The sequence below is a fragment of the Myotis yumanensis genome, unplaced genomic scaffold, assembly GCF_028538775.1.
Source record: "Myotis yumanensis isolate MYYU_CA2020_CCGP unplaced genomic scaffold, mMyoYum1.0.hap1 SCAF_3, whole genome shotgun sequence".
NCBI classification, from domain to species: Eukaryota; Metazoa; Chordata; class Mammalia; order Chiroptera; family Vespertilionidae; genus Myotis; species Myotis yumanensis.
The window spans coordinates 118,868,692-118,888,169 of NW_027223754.1; the positions used below are offsets into that span (position 1 = coordinate 118,868,692).

Here is a 19,478-nt window from a genome sequence, read left to right on the forward strand (position 1 = left end):
ACACCAGCTTCCATTATTGAATCATGTGCTGTCTTGGATGCCATACTGACATGATCTCATGCCATCTTCTTAGCATACTCCTTGCACCATGAGCCCCTTTTTTTAGATGAAGAAACTGAGTGACAGAGCAATGACACCCGGGTTGGCCTAACTCCAAATCTCTCTGGAGCTAAATCCAAATGAAAGGACTAGCAGGGCTATCCATCCAAGGGGAAGAACATGTTGTTTCACCCAGAACTATGCAGTTTCCTAACACCCCATCTTAGAGACAACCTACCCTCTTCATCTCCTGGAGCAGCGAATCCCTACAGGGAGGCTCACTTTGACTAGAGGCAGCCATGCAAGGACGTGGTGATCGCTCAAGAGACTATGGTTGACCCGTATGCTCTAAAACAGATTGGCCTGATAGTAGGGCATCAAGGGGGTGGGACTTCCTTTGCTGAAACTGATTCACACCCTGGGATACCTCTGGGCGGTGAGACCTCTGTGAGAGGGCTGAGGAAGTAGCTTTGAGGGCACCTTCTCTGGATTACATGGGTGGACTTCTCTTCCTACAGATTTCTCACCAGGCCACCTTCCCTTAGGACCCAAGTCTGAAGAACATTATAGCCTTTCATTCAAAAACCCCATTGAAAATCTGTGTTTAATGGGTATTGGATTTCAGTTTGAGAAAATGAAAAAAGTTCTAGGGATGGATGACGGTGGTGGTGGCTGCACAATGTTAATAGACTTAGTGTCACTGAACTGTACACTTAAAAATGGTTAAATGGTAAATTTATATCTATCTATCTATCTATCTATCTATCTATCTATCTATCACCACAATAAAAAAAAACAAAACTAAGGTACCCAGATCCCTTCAAGGAGAAGAGTAAATGGAAAACTATTTAGCACATGGGTCTTGTCAGTGCACCCCAAGGGCTATAGGTTTGTACTGTTATGGGGAGAAGGACCCCCTTACTTATAAGCTCAAGCATAAATAACATACCAAGAATGCTCCTTGTTTAAAGGGGATGTGGCAAGTTTTCATTTGCAAATGCCCAAGAGGTGGTCACCGGCAAGTCACCCCAGATTAGTCCTAGGAAAGCTTCTGCCAACATGAGCGCACCAAGTCTCCACATCCTAGGAAAGATGTGGGGGAAGGGCAGGCTCGCCTGCCTTACATCTAGGCCAGCTGTGCAGAAATCTTCTGTGGGCCGCCTCTCACACAGGTATGATAGGACCCCCACCTCTGAATCACACCCCAGTGTCGCTGTCTGACTTCCCCACTCACCATGGACATTGGACATCGCCCCACTTTTCTAAGCATTTGGAACTTCCCTCTGTATTCACCCATCGCCCTCCTCCCTGGGTGAACAAAGCCTAGGTCTCCCGCTCCCCAGACCGCAGCGGGTCACTGGCACTTTGTGATCTGGTGGATGTCTTCACAAGCCTAACTAAGGGAATTCTCCACAGCTACAGCCAAGCTGGGAGAGAAAAAATAAATAAAGGAAGAGAAAAGGTGGAATCATTTCACCTGGGAATTAATTTGCAGCCTCCCATTAGAACGAGATGTTTCAGATCCCAATGATTCCATTACTTAGCACGTTGTACACACATTAGTGATAAAGTATGCGAAGTCATGAGAAAGTTGAAAACTGAACTGCAAAGCAACTTTCAGGGATGTCTGCTGCAAGGAGGGGCCTTTGTTATCAGGCCTCCAGTGCCACGGCCTCAGGTGGCAAGAAAATTGTAGGAGACACAGGATGGGAAACTCTCTTCTGTGCCACAACCAGAGGGTCTGCTCTTAGAATAAATTCTGACATTCTTCTCATGCCCTATAAGGCCCCAGAGGGTCAACCGGCACACCTCTCCCCCCGCTTCCATCCCCTGCCACTCGCTCTTAGGACTCCTGGTTAGACAACTTTTCTTTTAGACTCAAACAAGCCATACTTCCTCCCACTACCGGGCGGCCACAAATGCTGCTTGTTCCCTCAGCTGGACCGCTTTTCCAATATTTCCTCCTACTTAACCCTTTGGCTCTCAGCCCAAGCGTCTCTCTTCCCAGGGATCCTTCCCCAATCTCCCAGACCAAAGACGTTTCCTTTCTTACATGTCCTCTTGGAAACACTTCCTTCCTTTGGAGCACTAGTCTCAGTTTGGAATCATCTGCTCATTAAATAATTTTTTAACATTTTTGTCTGTCTCTCATATCGGGTTGAGTTTTGTGAAGATGGCACTGTCCATTCTTTGACCATTTTATGACTAAGTCTAGCTTGGTGCTGAGCACACGGCAGCTCGGTAAGTGTCTACCAAGGAGTGACACACAGTCTAAGGAAACGCTGCCACTGTCATGGAGCTCTGGTGGGCTTGGCTGCAATGAGTCTGCCAGACAGGCAGGGATATGCATGGCCGGGAAGTTTCAGGTGTCACGGACCCAGGCAGAGACTACTGAGTGGGATGAGAAGAGGCCAAAAGGAAGTCACTGCAGCCCAGAATTCCTTTCAGCCACAGAGAAGCCACAGAATTCCTAAGAACCCCTGTTTGGGCTTGGTTGGTGGCCACCCTGCCCACCTGAGTATCCAGATCAGGAGACTGATCCCCCAGACTCCTCCTTCCATCAGTGATCAAGTCCTGCCAGTTTGATTCTGAACTATTTTAGACTAAATTATTTCTACTACATAAATAACATGTGCTCTATATAGAAAAAAATGGAAAATACTTATTATAGAGGAATTGGAAAACTCAGGGAAACAAAAAGGAGAAAGAAATCACCCATATCCCACCACCCAGACATAACCACTGTTAACCATTTGGTATAATTTTTGGACATTCTGGCCCATGACTCGTTTTCCTCCTCTCCATCCCCTTGGTGTTCATCATTTGGTTAACAATCTCCCTACATTCAGTTTTGCCCAATCTTCATGCCACAGTTAGAATAGTCTACTAAAGCACAAATTGGAACATGTTCCTCCCCTGCTGAAGTCTTCCAATGACTCCCACCACCTACAGGTGAAATTCACCTGCCTCATGCCACAGTTTGACCACATTTGATTCTAGTTTATACAGTAATTCCAATAATATACCAAACTGTCTGAACTTCTGTGGCTTCATGCCTCCCTATCTCAGCATATGTTGTTCCCCCTGCCTAGAATGCTATTCCCTGCCTAACTAAGAGCCCCCGGAGCCTCATCTAATATTTGTATCAGTGCACAGTTAGTGACTCAATGCACACGGAGTAAATCACATTTGTAAGGACAGGCTGCTTTCAGAAGACAGAAATGACAAAGGAATCCGAAACCATGACATTCAAAGGTCAGGAAAAGATAAGACTCATGGAATGGGAAAAAGCGTAGGTAGGGAGAGTGATGTCAATAATTTTTACATGATATAAACTGTGTTAGATAAATTCTGTATGACCATAGTGATGGAGCTAGGACCAACAAGGACGGATTCAGAATGGATTTAGATTCAACACAAATATGTTCAAGAAACAGACCTATGTGAAGGTGGTGTGGGATGCTTTAAGAGGTAGTAGGCATCCCATCCTTAGAGGCATTCAAACCTTGACTAAATAAGCTCTTGGAAGAGATGCATTGGTAGGGATTCAGCCATTGGGTAAAGGATTTCCCTGGCACACCAAAACCCCCTATACCCTCACTAACATGTTCTGAATACTTACCATGGGCCACGTGCAGTTTTCAACACTCTACTTGAATTATTCCATTCCCTCCTGGCAACAACTCTATGAAGTAGGTACTATTATTAATCACACTCTACAGTTGAGAAAAGTGAGTCCTAGAGAGGTTCAATGGCCTGTGCTTAGCTACATAGCTGGTGGCTGGTGGCATGGAGTTTAGTGCCAGGTGGCCTGGCTTCAGAGCCTATGGGCCTCACCACTGCTAAATGCCTCCTCATGCCCCAAGACACTGGTTCTCGGCCTCCATGATCTATGTCTATAGAGCAGTAACACATGCTTACAGCATCTTCCAACAAGGTGTGGGAGCCTAGTCCCTGCTTCCAGGAGAGCCTAGATGTTTCCAAAGCTAGTTCCAGGAAAGGCTTCTAATTTCTGCTGTTTTCTTCACAACCAGCCAGGCTGGTGTGGAAGGCATGGCGCCAGGACTCCTTCTCTCCAGTCCATCGTGAGAATTTGGCTCTCAAGGCCTGGATGCTTAATAGCTTCTTCTTGGAATTGGCTCACCACTGTCCCACAAACAGCTCCTCCAGCTCAAGTTCAAATTTGGAAAACATAGCAACATTTTTCCACCCAAGTGTTCTCCTCAGATAGATCATGCTTACGGCTGATAAGCAATTGCTAGGCCCTTCTTCAAGGTGGCCAATCATACTGGTGGAAGTAACTGAGCCCTTGATACGCCTGGTAAAGCAGCTGTTATAAGATGCCCTCTGAACACAAGATCATAAGGCTTACATTTATGATGACTCTCTTTCCTCACCAGAAATCAGGATATACGATCTGAGCACTTATGGATAGAATATTTGATGTGAAAAGTATACTGGAAAATGCAGTTCCACAGAGATTAACAAATAATCTATAAACCCAATCTCATGTTAGGTGACCTCTTCTGTGGATGAAAAAACTACCTACATGCCTGCCTGCCCAACCTCAGAGGGAGACGGGGCTCTGGGAAACAGCACCATTAAATGCTGGGATTAGGAAAAGGACAAAGATGGAGGTTAGCTAACACGTGTAACTTTACTTTTCCCCCCCTTAGAGTGCTGTAATGTATTCCTTCTGGTCAAATATATTCCAACTTGAAAATTCCAGGTTAGGAAAGGCTTCAAGGATCTGCATATATAAAATCATTCTGTTTTTCCTTAAAATATCAAGAGAAGCCACAAATTATGGAAAGCAAAACATGGCATTTTTCTGTAAGATAGTGTTGAGATTACCCTGGAAATGCCCAGATTGACTGAAGTTGGTGCTTACACACCTGTTACAGACAGTCCACCACTGGATGCATGGTCGAGGACACATTACATTCTTTTGTTTTATTACAGAGCATCCCACCAAGCCCTGCTTTTGCTGGTGGATTGTTCTATTCTAAGCCCCAGGGGAAATATCAGGAAGGAGTCCAAAAATTACTGTGTAAGAGCCTGAGAAATGAGGAGAATGAAAATTTACTGGCACTGAAAGGTAGCGTGCAGAAGTGTAGTCTGACCAAGCACTCTGTTCTCTTCATGCAAACTCTGCCTTCATAGTTTCCTCTTTTGAACTCAAGTTTTAAGCCATTCTGGTATAAAATGAGAGGGAAAAGGGGAGAAGTAATTGAAGACCTCAAATTGGAGATATTTGCTAATGTTAGCTTGATTCGCTGTTTGGATTCTATATTGACATAACTTTTTGTTGGTGGCTAGGAATGTACATTTCATGTTCCTAACTATTCAGACTCCATGGCTCCAGACAAGCATGAGGAAAGCAATAAAAATGATCAAGGAAGTCTGATCACAGAATCCATAAGGCAACAATACTGAGAATCACTGAACTAGGAAAAGAGAAGTTTGGGTGTTGGTGGTGAATACAAGCTTCTCATAGATGGACTCAAAGTTTGTCAAAACAGGAAGAGGACTTTGGAATCACCTAACTCAATTCCTTAATTTTCACTCCTTCAAAGGATATTTACTGAGCTGTGTACTATGGGCCTGCTATGTTAGGAATAGGGGATACAGTGGTGAATAAAAGGCCTTCAGGCCTCGCCCTCATAGAGTTTGTAATGTAAGCCAGACATTAGTCAAATAATCACAAAACTGACAGAGGATTACAAATTCTGCTAAGATCTTTCATGGAACAGAAGGGTATCATAAGGGTCCTCATTTAGCATGGAGAGTAGAGGAGGCTTCCCCAGGAAGGGAGGCTTGAGGTGAAGCTAAACAATGAAGATGAAGAGGACCTGGCCAAGTGAGTGGGCAGGAAGATGGGTCTAGGCAGAGGCCTCTGAAAGTTCCAAAAGAAGGTTGCCTGGCTGAGTGATTTTGGAGACTCATGGGAGACCCATAGCCTCCGTCTGTTGGCCTCGGGCTTTCCCCTGTTGTTTTTCTGCTTCTTTAAACAAGTGAAAGGAAATTTGGGAAACTAGTTTACCACTTCTGTCTGAAGTCTGAGGAAGCAGAAATCACACTGACTTTTAGAGAAAACAATTCAGGAAGCACATGAGAAGGGCTTTCCTGACAGCCTCCTTTGTGATATGGAGAAAATAATCCCCTATGCCACCGAGGGAGTGGAGGGAGGCAGAGAACTGGGCCAACAGCCCTCTACTATTCTGCTGGCTTCAGGGTCCCTTTATCACCAAGCTCTAGGCTGACTCAATCCAACTCAAGAGTGTGGCACCACCTAAAATGCTGCCAAACAGCAAGCCTAGATTTAAAGAGATGTCCTGCCAATCTCAAACCTGGAAAAAAGTCTTCTGAAATGGGACAGACCCCATTCCTAAAGCAGTCAGTTTTTCCGATGAAATTACTGTTGGTTTTGGTGTTGACTCAGGGCCGTGGTTAGGAAGACACATCTCGTCCAGGACTGGGGAGGATTCAGGACTGCCCTCACTAGGCCAGCAGTTTAGATAACTTCTTGATTTAAGTTGGCTGTCCTTTCCTCACAGAATGGCGGCCAGGAAAACACACTGCTTAATCCAGAGGTCTGATGAGCTGAATGATGATTAACTGAGAGGCTGGCCTCACCAAAGTGAGTTATGTCTTCAATATTAACCAAATTCAAACAAAATGGCAGTACATGGTGAGCCAACTCTAGGCTTCTTTACCAGCCCCTCCTGGGACGTGGATGCTCTCAGAAAGGAATGTATTCCCATTAAAACAGGCGCTCAAGTAAAGAGCATTGTCTTTACCATGTCTATTCTGCCCCCAGGCCTCCTTCACCTTGAACCTGGATGCTGACTTTAAGAAAGTGCATATGAAACACCAACCTCTCCTACGAGGGAAACCTAGAATGACTCTTTCCTTTGTCAGGTGCCTTCAGAGGAACTCCCCTGCCTAAAGGGAGAAGGTATACCCAGATGGTAGAAAGCTCTTCCTCAAAGTTCTAAGGTTTCCTTTCTCCAGCACCACAGACAGCTTTGCATCCCCACTTGGGAGCTTACTGAGCACCTAAGAAGTCCCCAGACAGTTGCCATGGGAGGTTGGGGAGGGAGGGCAGGGCAGTACAGTGGTTAAAGCACATGGGCCCCTGGAGCCAAATGACTGGGTTGAATCCTGGTTCTATCACTTCTCGGCCATGTGACCTTGGACAAGCTATTTGACCTCATCTTAAAGTGAGGAGGATGACAGTACCTACCTTATAAAGTTGATGTGGGGATTAAGCAAGTTAATTCATGTCAAGTGCTCAGAAAAATATCTGGCCCACAGTAAATGCCATTATTAGAAGTGTGGTGACACTATCAGTGGAAACTAAAGCAGTGATAATGCAGATGGGTTACCTGGGATTCTGTTAAAATGCACTTTGATTTGGTCCCTCTGGGGTGGGACCCGAGTTCTGCATTTCTGACCAGGCCCCAGATGATACCAAAGCTGCCGTTCCACTGACCAAACTTTGGGAAGCAAGGCCCAGAGCTCTGCAGTCATGCTGGGAGGCCACAATCTCAGCTGGCCGCCTGGGCCCCAGGCACCCTTAAGCAGTTCTGGCTTTTCACAGCTGGTGGTCCTTGTCACATCACTCTCCTCAGTAATGTGTGAACAGGTAAAGTAGGTGAACCCAATGCTGGCTACAGAAAATGCCTCGCTGTAACTAGTATGAGGGTCCTACAGGGTAATACACTAAATTTTTTTTATTTTATTTTTACTTTTTTAAAAAACACTTGATTATTGCAGAGGGCAAGACAGGGACATTAGCCTACACTGCGCCACTGGAGAGCAGGAGACATGTATGCTAGGGTCTCTCTTCCCAGCTACAACAGAGTTGTGGAAGGGGCTCTGCGACTGTGACTGATGGTAGCAGCGGGCTCGGCATCCCTTTCCCCTCTGGGCAGTGGGCCTGCATCATTACCACTCTTACCAAGCCTGCATCCCCAAATGCTCCTATGGCCTCCGACTGGCCAATCCATGCCTTCACATGGCCATCGATTATTAAACTCCCCTTGTCTCCATGACAGTGTACAATTTTAGTTTGCTCAACTCCATAATTAGTTCTTTGCCTCCTTTCCCGCCCTCCCTTCTCCACCTCTTTTAATCTGAGGAATATTACAAAGACAAAAGAGATGAAGTCCCTGCCCATGAGGAAATTTCAGCTACATGGAGAGGCAGACGTGAAAATAGCTAATTGCAGAAGGAGGTGATAATCTTCCTAAGAATTTGTCCAAAGAACTGTGAAAGCATAAAGGAAGGAGAGACTGCCCTAACCTGGGAGAGTAAGACAGACAAAGTGCCAGTGGGATGGACATGTGCGCTGTATATGTCGGGGGGTAAGCTTCTTTCTGCCATTTACTCACAGTTAATCTTTTATCCTTTTGTGTCTCTCTAAACTCCCCCTTTCTCAGGAAATTCATTCACTTCACTCTTTCCTAAAGGTTCAACAGTCACCATTATAAGTGAATCCAAATTTGCTATACATTTTCTTTGCCCTCTCTTTTGAGTTCAAGCCATGCATCTCCATAAACTACTAGATATTTCTACTGGGATATCCTACCATCTCCTTATACTCAATACATCTAAACCTGAACTCATAGCATTTCCCTGGTCCCCAGAAAGCTCAAAACTTGGCAGTCACCTTTGTTAACTTCTTCAGCAAATGCCAGCAATTCTTCACCAATAGCATCTGTCATATCTGCTCTTCCCACTGCAGCCACTGCTGTCCTTACTGTCTCCTGTCTGGATTGGTAGCCTGGGCTTCCTGCTTCTGGTTCCTGCCACTCAACCATTCTGCACCATTAGCCCATTATTCATCCTAAAATTGCCCTGCTCAGAAACCCCTTCTACATGATCTGCACATTGTAGGTACTCAAATTAATTTGTAAAAAGAATAAAACCAAGTTCCAAATATCAGGATAGTAGAAACACATGGGAAGGAGAGCAATCTGTTGAGGGAACCATTTTGAGATAAGCTGTGATGATTCCAGCCCAAGATGACCTGGGAAGGATCTCAGGACAAAAAAACCCTGATTTTCACTTTCCTCTCTCCTGCTGAGCTTCTGCTCTGCTCCCCATTTAATGAAACAAACTGGAAGCCAGAGTGCAAGGTAGCTTTTTAATGTAGTCTATATGGTTAGCCCCTTTGGCCAGAGAGCATAGTGGAGAAGGGTGGAGAGTGGATATGGTGGGGCAAATGGAACAATGTAGGGCAGACAGAACAATTAACTTACAGTAGTTGGCAAAGTATCATTGGCTTTCTATATGCCACCATCACCATTCCATTAAACTAGGAGGAATTACCCTATTTGTAGGGCTTCTGAGTTTTATGAGCAAGAAGTCCCCAATCTGGGAGGGTGATCAGATAAATGTCTAACTCACTAGCCAACTCCGGGTCCTCATCTTCCAAAGTCATACCTGGCTGGAATCTACAAATGAATTCTCTTATCAGCATGTGTGGTTGTGACTACCATCATTATCATCGTTGTTGTGATCATCATCATCACCATCATCAGATTATGACTACTGACTTACGCTTACTTCTGATATACAGGAACCAGTGTGGACTGGCTAGAAATTGGAATTAAGAAGAAATTCATGGATCATGTTTTGTATCTTCATTTGACTAATGGAGCAACATACACTTTTAATAGATTCATAGGCTTAATGACTTTCAAAAGAAAATAGACTATAACTACAAAGCAAGTAGGTCTCTCTTGGGTTAAAAGTAAGTTTGTCACATTGAGGGTCAAAGGTGCCTAAAACATTTTCTTACTGGAAGTCTCTCCATGAAGGGGAGAAGAATTCTTGCCTGATTGTGTTCCTGCAGTCTTAAGGTGTGTGTGTGTGTTTTAAAAAATCATGTTCTTATTAAAATGTCCTTATTCATTAGAGGTTTTCATTTATGCTTAATTGAACCTTTCCATGTTAATAAATTTCTGCATCCCACAAGTGGTTTGATGAACATTAAAGGAGGTTGTTGTCCCAGGAAAGAAATGGTGTATACTCTGTTGCCTAATAAATTCAAAACTATGAGAGTAATTAAAGTATCAACCTTCACATGGAATTATTACCTTTTTTTTGGTATTAGCAATATGGGTTGTGATGAGAAAAAATAAGAGACATCTTGATATTAGAAAAAAATAAATATGGCAAAATGGAGATAAGATGATCCAAAGCCAACAACAATAATGATAATACCAGCTACCTTTCTTAAGGACTCAGGATATGCTTTACATATATCATTTAACTTAATTAGTTGACTTTTAATAAAGATAAATGAACTGAGACTTAGGTAAGACAGATAACTTGTCCAAGATTACACACCTTGTAAATGCTGGAGCTGGAGTTAAAAGTTAAGAGAACCTTATTTTAAATCCTCCAATCTTAGCCACTGTCCAGGCAAAAATGGCAAATACATTCCACGACTTTCTGACCCTGTGCATGGCAGATACTGCTATTAATCATGGCCTCTCTCCTTCTGCTCCCATAAAGGGCTTCACGATTCTTTTCAACAGTGTATCTCCCATGACAACATGAATTCACTGGAAGCGATTAGATCATGATTTGGCACCCTGCGTGCCCCTTCCCTACTGGTGATAAACTGCATCTTTCAGCTAATGGCAAAATAGAAAGCAGACTTCTTTTGGTACCTGCAATGATATAGATGCCTAGACCGGAACCTTTCCTTCTTTTAAAAAACTTTGATAAAAGATGTGTGAGTTATGATATATACAGATGCATAAACCATATATTATACTTAAATAACAGGATAAAGTGTAATTCACCACATTAATAAAAATCCATGTATCTATCAATAGATTTAGAGAACATTTCATAAATTTCACCATTTATTTCCCAATCTTTTACTTCTTTTTTGTATTTCCCATTCTTTTGATTCTCTATGCTTGATTCTCAATAGCCTCCCCCCCCCCCCCCACCTCTATACAGGTCAATGATTCTATTTTCAGCTGTGCCAAGTCTTCTTTTAAATCCATTCACTGCATTTAAAAAATTATTATTGTATTCTTAACTTCCAAATTTTACATATGGCTCTTTTCCATATCTTCTGGTTCCTGTGGAACCCAGTGGTGCAGTCTCCCTGGCTGTCTGAGTTGGGTGTTCTATGGGTGTCCCTTGTGTGGGCTGTATGTGCTTTCCTGTTATAGTTGAGCCTTGATTGCTGTTGTCAAGTCAGTGGGAGGAATTTCCCCCTCAGGCTGACTGGCTATTAGAAATGGGCGTGAGTGACTACAGCAGACAAGCTACTGTGCAGGGTCTGACTCCATGAAGCTGGATTCTCTTTAGCAGAACTCTGGTGCCTGTTAAGTCCACCATTTGGATTTGTTGTTTGTGGAGCTGGTTGGGTGGTACTCTGGTGTGGTCTGAAGCCAGTCACCAGGTGTTTGTCCTGGGGCCTCTTGGGAGGGAGTCTGGTGCAGGCCAAGGTCAGCCACTGCCTGTGCCCAGTCAGGACCACCTGATAAAAGCTACAAAGTGATCTGTAGAAGGCTGCCACCTGTTCTGAGCTTGGAGGCCTGGGAGAGGCTGGCTGCTCCTAGTGTCAGGCTTAGGACTGCTTAGTAAGAGGTACAGGGCATGCTGAAGCCAGATGCTCTTGTTTGGAGTTTGTGAATCTTTAAGAGGTTTTCAGAAAGTGTTCGATGTGAGCCGAGACAAGCTGTGTAGAAAAGCTGCTGGAAGAGGTTCACACCAGCCTGGGAGCTGTGTGGGGCAGGTCCCAGGGAATCATCAGAGCAGAGTGAATGGTGTTAGTCAAGTTAACAGAAAGCTCTGATTTGCTGCCCACCTGTTCCTGCAAGCTGTGTGGGGTAAGGCTCAACAAAGGGAATGCTCCTTGATTGCCTGGCACTGGTGGCCAGGGGCGCTTGCATTCCGGGTTAGCACTATAACAATCAGAAAGGCAGTTCTCTGCAGGCTAGCAACCAGCCTCCCGCTCCGCTTCCCCCAGGGTACTACACAGGCAACAGACTAAAACCCACCCCCAGTCTTTCTGTGAGAAAGGCTATTTATTTGTTCTGGAGCTCCAGCCTGAGCAGCAGACTTCATGTTTGTTATGCATTTAGAGGACATGGATATGCTCTCAGGAAACATAGGCTGGTGGGTGCCATATTTGTGGTCTCCCTTGGCTCACTACAGCCATCTGGTACCTCCTCAAAAGGCGCTTATACACCAGTCTCAAGCTGCCCAGGGAACACCTCCAGATTGTCTGGTCTGGAGTCCAGCAGGTCTACCACTGTTTCCACAAGACTGTATATATTTGCATATTTTAAAAGCTAATGCCTGGGGGTCTGTCTTTCAATCTGCCGGAAACTAGGTGCTGCCTAAGATCGCTTCCTTTGGAATACTGAAAGATCTTGGTAGACCCTCAACAACTGGGACCTATTTAGAATAAATTAGGCTGCTTAAGCAATCACAAAAGTTTGAGAAACAACCAAAGCTAGGGCTAGGTTGAAAGATAAAAATGATCTCCTACACAATGATACTCCTTCAAGACTGGGAGGAGAGGTAGTTTTTTGCCTAATACATAGAAAAAACACACAAGAGACTCATGTCAAATAAGGAAGCAGGGGAATATGTTCCAAATGAAAGAACAAGATAAAAACTCAGAAAAATAAAAACCCTTACTGAATCAGAATAAGTAATTTATCTGATAAAAATGTTAAAGTGATGGTCATAAAGATGTTCCCTGAATTTGGGATAAGAATGGATGAACACAGTGATATTTTTAACAAAGAGACAGAAAATATAAGGAAGTAACAAAGAGAAGTAACAGAGCTGAAGAACTGAACTGAAATTTACACTAGAAAGTTTGACAGCAGACTCGATAAAGCAAAAGAAAGGATCATTGATATAGAAGCCAGAGCAGTGTACCTCATTCAAATAGTACAGTAGAAAGAAAAGATAATTTTTAAAAGCAGAGATAAATTAAGGGAGCTATGGGGCAACATCAAGAATAATAACATTTTAATTATATGGGTCCCAGAAGGAGAGAGAGAGAAAAGGTGGGAAAATGTATTTAAAGTAAAAATAACTGAAAACTTTCTTAACCTGAAAAAGGAAAAAGACATCCAGATTCAGGAAGCCCTGAAAGTTTCACATAAGATGATCCCCAAAATATCCACACCAAGACACATTATAATTAAAATGTCAAAAGTTAAATACAAAAAGAGAATCTTAAAATCAGCATGATACAATCAACTTGTTACATACAGGGAACTCCCATGTGACCATCAGGAGATTTTTCAAACCCACATGAGACTCCCAGGAGATTTTTCAGCAGAAACTTGGCAAGCTAGAAGGGAGTAGCATGATATTACTACTCATTCAAAGAGCTAAAAGAAAAAGTATCAACCAAGAATACTCTACCCAGCAGTTATTCAAAACTGAAGAAAAAAGAGTTACAAAAAAGCAAAAGCTGCCCAGGGGTATGGCTCAGTGGTTGAGCATCAAACTATGAACCAAGAGGTCACAGTTCGATTCGATTCCCGCACAGGGAACACGCCCAAGGTTGTGGGCTTGATCTCCAGTAGGGGGCATTTGGGAGGCAGCTGATCCATGATTCTCTCTCATCATTGATGTTTCTATCCCTCCCTCTCCCTTCCTTTCTGAAGTCAATAAAAATATATTTTAAAAAATAATAAACCAACCTTATAAGAAATGTTAACAAAACTTCTTTCAGCTATAAATAAAGGACATTAATTAGTAAAAATAAATAAATAAATAAATAAATAAATAAATTTAACTGCTAAAGATAAATATATATATATATGTATACATAGGGTATGGCAAAAATAGGTTTACAGTTGTGAGTACATAAGCACAGTTTATTCTTACATTATTTAAAACTATTCTATTATTTCCATAAGTGGATTAATTACTTATAAATCTAATATGAAGGCTAAAAGAAAAAAAGGAGTAAATATAACTGTAACTATAATAATCAGTTAAAGGGCACACAAAATAAAAAGAAGTAAAATGTGACATCAAAAACATAAAATGGGGAGCAAAATTTAGAGTTTTAGAATGCCTTCAAAGTTAAGATGCTATCAACTTAAAACAGACATATATATGCTGTTATATATGAGCCTTGTGGTAATCACACAAAGCAAAAATCTATAATAGAAACATAAAAGATAATGAGAGGACTCTAAGCATAATACTAAGGAAAGTAATCAAAGAACAAGGGAAGAAAGCAAAAGAAGAAACAGAGGAACTACAAAACAACCAAAAAACATGTTTTTAAATGGCAGCAAGTACATATCCATCAATAATTTAAAGAATATCAATAGACTAAATTCTCCAATCAAAAGACAAGGAGTGACTAAGTGGATTATAATAACAACACAAGATTCACCCATATGGGCCGAAACCGGTTTGGCTCAGTGGATAGAGCGTCGGCCTGCGGACTGAAAGGTCCCAGGTTCGATTCCGGTCAAGGGCATGTACCTGGGTTGCGGGCACATCCCCAGTAGGAGATGTGCAGGAGGCAGCTGATCGGTGTTTCTCTCTCATCGATATTTCTAACTCTCTATCTCTCTCCCTTCCTCTCTGTAAAAAATCAATAAAATATATTTTTTTTTAAAAAAAGATTCACCCATATGGTCACATTACCAAAAGCAATACACAGATTTCACGCAATCCCCATAAAAAATCCCATAGGCATTTTTAAAAGAAGTAGAACAAAAGGTCATCAAAATTTCCTGAGAAAAAAGGAACAAAGCTGGAGGTATCACACTCCCTGACCTCAAATTATACTACAAAGCTATTATAATCAAAACAGCATGGTATTGGTAGAAAAACAGACACACAGACCAATGAAACAGAATTAACAACCCAGAAATAAACCCTCATGTTTATGGACCACTAATTTTTTATGAAAAAGTCAAAAACATACAATGGAGAAAAGAAAGCCTCTTCAATAAATGGTGTTGGGAAAATTGGAAAACCACATTCAAAAGAATGAAACTAGACTGCTATTTGACACCATACACAAAATTAAATCAAAATGGATCAAAAACCTAAACACAGAAGTAAACAGCTATTAAACTTATGCATCTTGGTCGCAGAGAGAATTTTATGACCTTCATCCCAAAGGCAAGGGGAAGTAAAAGCAAAAATAAATGAATGGGACTATATCAAACTAAAAAGTTTCTGCACAGAAAAACAAACAAACAAATCAACAAAACAAAAAGGAAACCAACCAAATGTGTGGAGATATTTTCAAACAACACCTCTAATAAGGGTCTAATATCAAAAATATATAATAAACTCATACAACTCAACAACAAAACAAATAAGTAATCCTATTTAAAAATATCAGAGGACCTGAACAGGCACTTTTCCCAAGAGGACATACAAATGGTCACCAGATATATGAAAAGATGCTCAACTTTACTAGCTACAAGGAAAAATCAAATCAAAACTATAATGAGATACCAACTCACATCTGTTAAAATGTCTATTATCAAGAAGACAGTAAGTGCCGAAACCAGTTTGGCTCAGTGGATAGAGCATCGGCCTGCAGACTGAAGGGTCCTGGGTTCGATTCTGGTCAAGGGCATGTACCTGGGTTGCGGGCACATCCCCAGTGGGAGATGTGCAGGAGGCAGCTGGTCGATGTTTCTCTCTCATCGATGTTTCTAACTTTCTCTCTCCCTTCCTCTTTATAAAAAATCAATAAAATATATTAAAAAAAAAAAAGAAGACAGTAAGTAAGTGTTAGAAAGGAGAAAAAGAAACCCTCATACACTACTGGGGGAGATGAAAATTGGTACAGTCACTATGGAAAAAAGTATGGAGGTTCCTCAAAAAATTAAGACTAGAACTACCACATGACCCATCAATTCCTCGTCTGGGTATCTACCTGAAAATTTTGAAAACACTTATTTGTAAGGATATATGTAACCCTATGTTCATTGCAGGATTATACATGGTAGCCAAGACATGAAAACAACCTAAGTTTCCTTTGATGGATGACTGAATAAAGAAGATGTGATATACATCCTATCTAATAATAGACAAACATGGTAATTAACCGTACCTCCGACACGCTTCCCATTGGCTAATCAGGGCGATAATCAAATTAACTGCCAACCAAGATGGCGGCCGGCAGCCAGGCAGCTGAAGCGAACAGGAGTCTTGCTTGCTCCAGTGATGGAGGAAGCCAAGGTTCCCTGCCTGCTGCTGCTGGCCTCTGAGCTGCACTCTAAGAAACAATGTTGCAATTATAGAAGCTAAACAAACCCCAGAAACCTGCTTTCAGCCAGCTGGGCCTCAGAGCTGGAGCTGCAACAGTGTTTCAATTATAGAACCCAAACAAACCCAGATACCTGCTTTCAGCAGCCGAGGTCTCAGAGCTGGAGCCGAGACTCAGAGCTAAAGCCAGCTCTCAGTTCCAGTGACAGCTAGAGAAGGTAAATAAATCCCAGAATAAAAAGAAAAAAGAAAAAAAGGAGAGGTTGAGAGCTTCAGTCACCTGCCAGCCTGAAAACGGCCCTCAGCCCCTCACCCAGACTGGCCAGGCACCCCAGTGGGGACCCCCACCCTGAAGGGGGTGTGACCAGCTGCAAACAGCCATCATCCCCTCATCCAGGCTGGCCAGGCACCCAAGCGGGACCCCCACCCTGATTCGGGACACCCTTCAGGGCAAACCAGCCGGCCCTCACATGTGCACCAGGCCTCTATCCTATATAGTAAAAGGGTAATATGCAAACTGACCCTAACAGCAGAATGACTGGGAATGACTGGTCACTATGACACACACTGACCACCAGGGGGCAGACGCTCAATGCAGGAGCTGCCCTCTGGTGGTCAGGGCGCTCTCACATGGGAGGAGCTCTGCTCAGCCACAAGCCAGGCTGATGGCTGCTAGTACAGCAGTGGTGGTGGGAGCCTCTCCTGCCTCCTCAGCAGCGCTAAGGATGTCCAAGTGTAGTTTAGGCCTGCTCCCCGCTGGCAAGTGGACATCCCCTGAGGGCTGCCGGTCTGCCAGAAGGATGTCTGATTGCCATCTTAGGCCCAATCCCCCGGGGAGTGGGCCTAAGCCAGCAGGTGGTCATCCCCTGAGGGGTCCCAGACTGCGAGAGGGCACAGGCCGGGCTGAGGGACCCCCCCTTCTCCCCCTCCCCCCAGTGCACAAATTTTTGTGCACCAGGCCTCTAGTTTATATATATAAAAGCCTAAGTTACCGTTCGACTATTTGACTGTTCAACGGGTAGCTATGATGTGCACTGATCACCAGGGGGCAGATGCTCAATGCACAGGCATGGAAACATGGAACAGACTGATGAGTCTCAGAGTGAAGGGGGAGGAGGAAGGGTGGAAAGAGATTAATCAAAGATCTTATAAGCATACTAGAGGCCCGGTGCATGGATTTGTGCACCAGTGGGGTCCCTCGGCCTGGTCGTGGGGATTGGGCCGAATCCATGCACTGGGCCTCTGACATTCCCTGAGGGGTCCTGGATTGTGAGAGCGTGCAGGCCAGGCCCAGGAACCCCACCAGTGCATGAATCCTTGCACTGGGCCTCTAGTCTATATTGATAAAAGGGTAATATGCTAATTAGACTGGATAGACTGTACATCTTCTGTACGTCATTCAGTTGTCCTTCCTGACAAAGCTGGGGTCCGGGCAAAGCCGCCTGGGGTCCCAGGTGCCTGCCCAGGCAAAGCCGCCCAGGGTCCCAGGTGTCGGCCTGGGTGAAGCTGGCCCGGGTGTCTGTGGCCGGCCAGAGGGAGGGAAGCTCAGGTTCCGGGTGTGGGGACCAAGGCAGAGGCGGTTAGGGGTGATCAGGCAGGCAGGTGAACAGTTAGGGGTGATCAGGCAGGCAGGCAAGCTGTTAGGGGCTATCAGGCAGGCAGGTAAGTGGTTAGGGGTGATCAGGCAGGCAAGCAGAGGGATTAGGGGTGATCAGGCAGGCAGGAAGGTGAGCGGTTAGGAGCCAGTGGTCCCGGATTGCGAGAGGGATGTCCCACAGGGATCGGGCCTAAACCAGCAATCAGACATCCCCCGAGGTGGTCCTGGATTGCGAGAGGGTGCAGGCTGGACTGAGGGACTTCCCCCTTCCTGAATGAATTTCGGGCACCGGGCCTCTAGTAGATATATAATGGAATACTACTCAGTCATAAGAAAGGATGAAATACTCCCATTTGCAACAACATGGATAGATATTAGAGGACCATGCTAAGTGCAATAAGTCAGATGGAAAAGGACAAGCACCACATGATTTCACTTATATGTGGAATATAAAACAAATGAACAAACTCACAGACACAGACAATAGAATGGTGGTTACCAGAGGGAGAGGAGGTGTGGGGAGGATGAAGAAGGGTCAAATGTATGGTGATGAAAAGAGACTAGACTTTGAGTGGTAAGCTCACAACACAGATGATGTATTATAGAATTGTACACTTGAAATGTAGATAATGTTAACCAATGTCACTCCAATAAACAATAAAAATCTACTTCAAAAAGAGGATGGGATAAAGATATTTCCAGAGAAATGAAAGTTGAGATAATTCGTCAGACCTGTGTTATAGAAACACTAGGGGATGTGCTTCAGGTTGAGGGGCGATGATACCAGAAGGAAACCTGGATCTACAGAAAGGAATGGAGAGCACCAGAAATGGTGCATGAGTGAGTAAATATAAAACACTGCTTTATTTTTTTTTCATAATTTACTTTAAAGATAACTGACTGTTTAAGGCAAAAAATATTAACACTGTGGGGTAGGGTTTATAATACATGCATAAGTGAAAGATGTATAACCATCACACAGGAGGGGGCTGGGTAAATGAAATTATACTGCTGTAAGGTTATTAAAAATCCAACTATACAAGTAAAATTTGAACACTTAGTTGAATATGAATTATACTTCAATAAGGTTAATTTAAAAAAAAATCAAGGGTAAATGTCCCTCTTCCTCAGATCAGTTTAACTTGGAGCCTGGGGCAGGTAGAAAGGAAGTTGTACCCATAGGAATACTGACATCTTACATTTGCTGATGCTTCTAAGTGCTGAGCACAATTCTAAATGCTTCACAAGCACGTACTTATTTCATCCTCACAACAACTCCATGAGGTAATTGCAATTTTAACTTTGTTTTAAGGTCAGAAAACCAAGGCCCATAGCTAATAATTGGCTTTGGAATTGGAAACTAGCTAGTAGGACTCTGCTACCGATGTCCTCAACCACTAGTTGCCATGGATCACTGAGAGGGAATGAATCAAGACTAATAGGTGCATGAGGCTCATGTTCTGTGTATTGATCACTTCATGGGCCGCTGACCTCACTCTATCTTCACTTCCTCTCCCCTCGTTTCTCTCTCCAACATTTATAAAGCATGGATCACTGGTAAGCCTAAGTGGCCTTTATCATTACCATTATT

General features: G+C 43.4%; 1 protein-coding gene across 1 annotated transcript in view; it reads right to left on the reverse strand.

Moving 5' to 3' along the window:
* CACNA1C (calcium voltage-gated channel subunit alpha1 C) overlaps positions 1 to 19,478 on the reverse strand; it is a 691,490-nt gene that overhangs the window by 188,324 nt on the left and 483,688 nt on the right. The gene's annotated exons all lie outside the window — the stretch shown is intronic.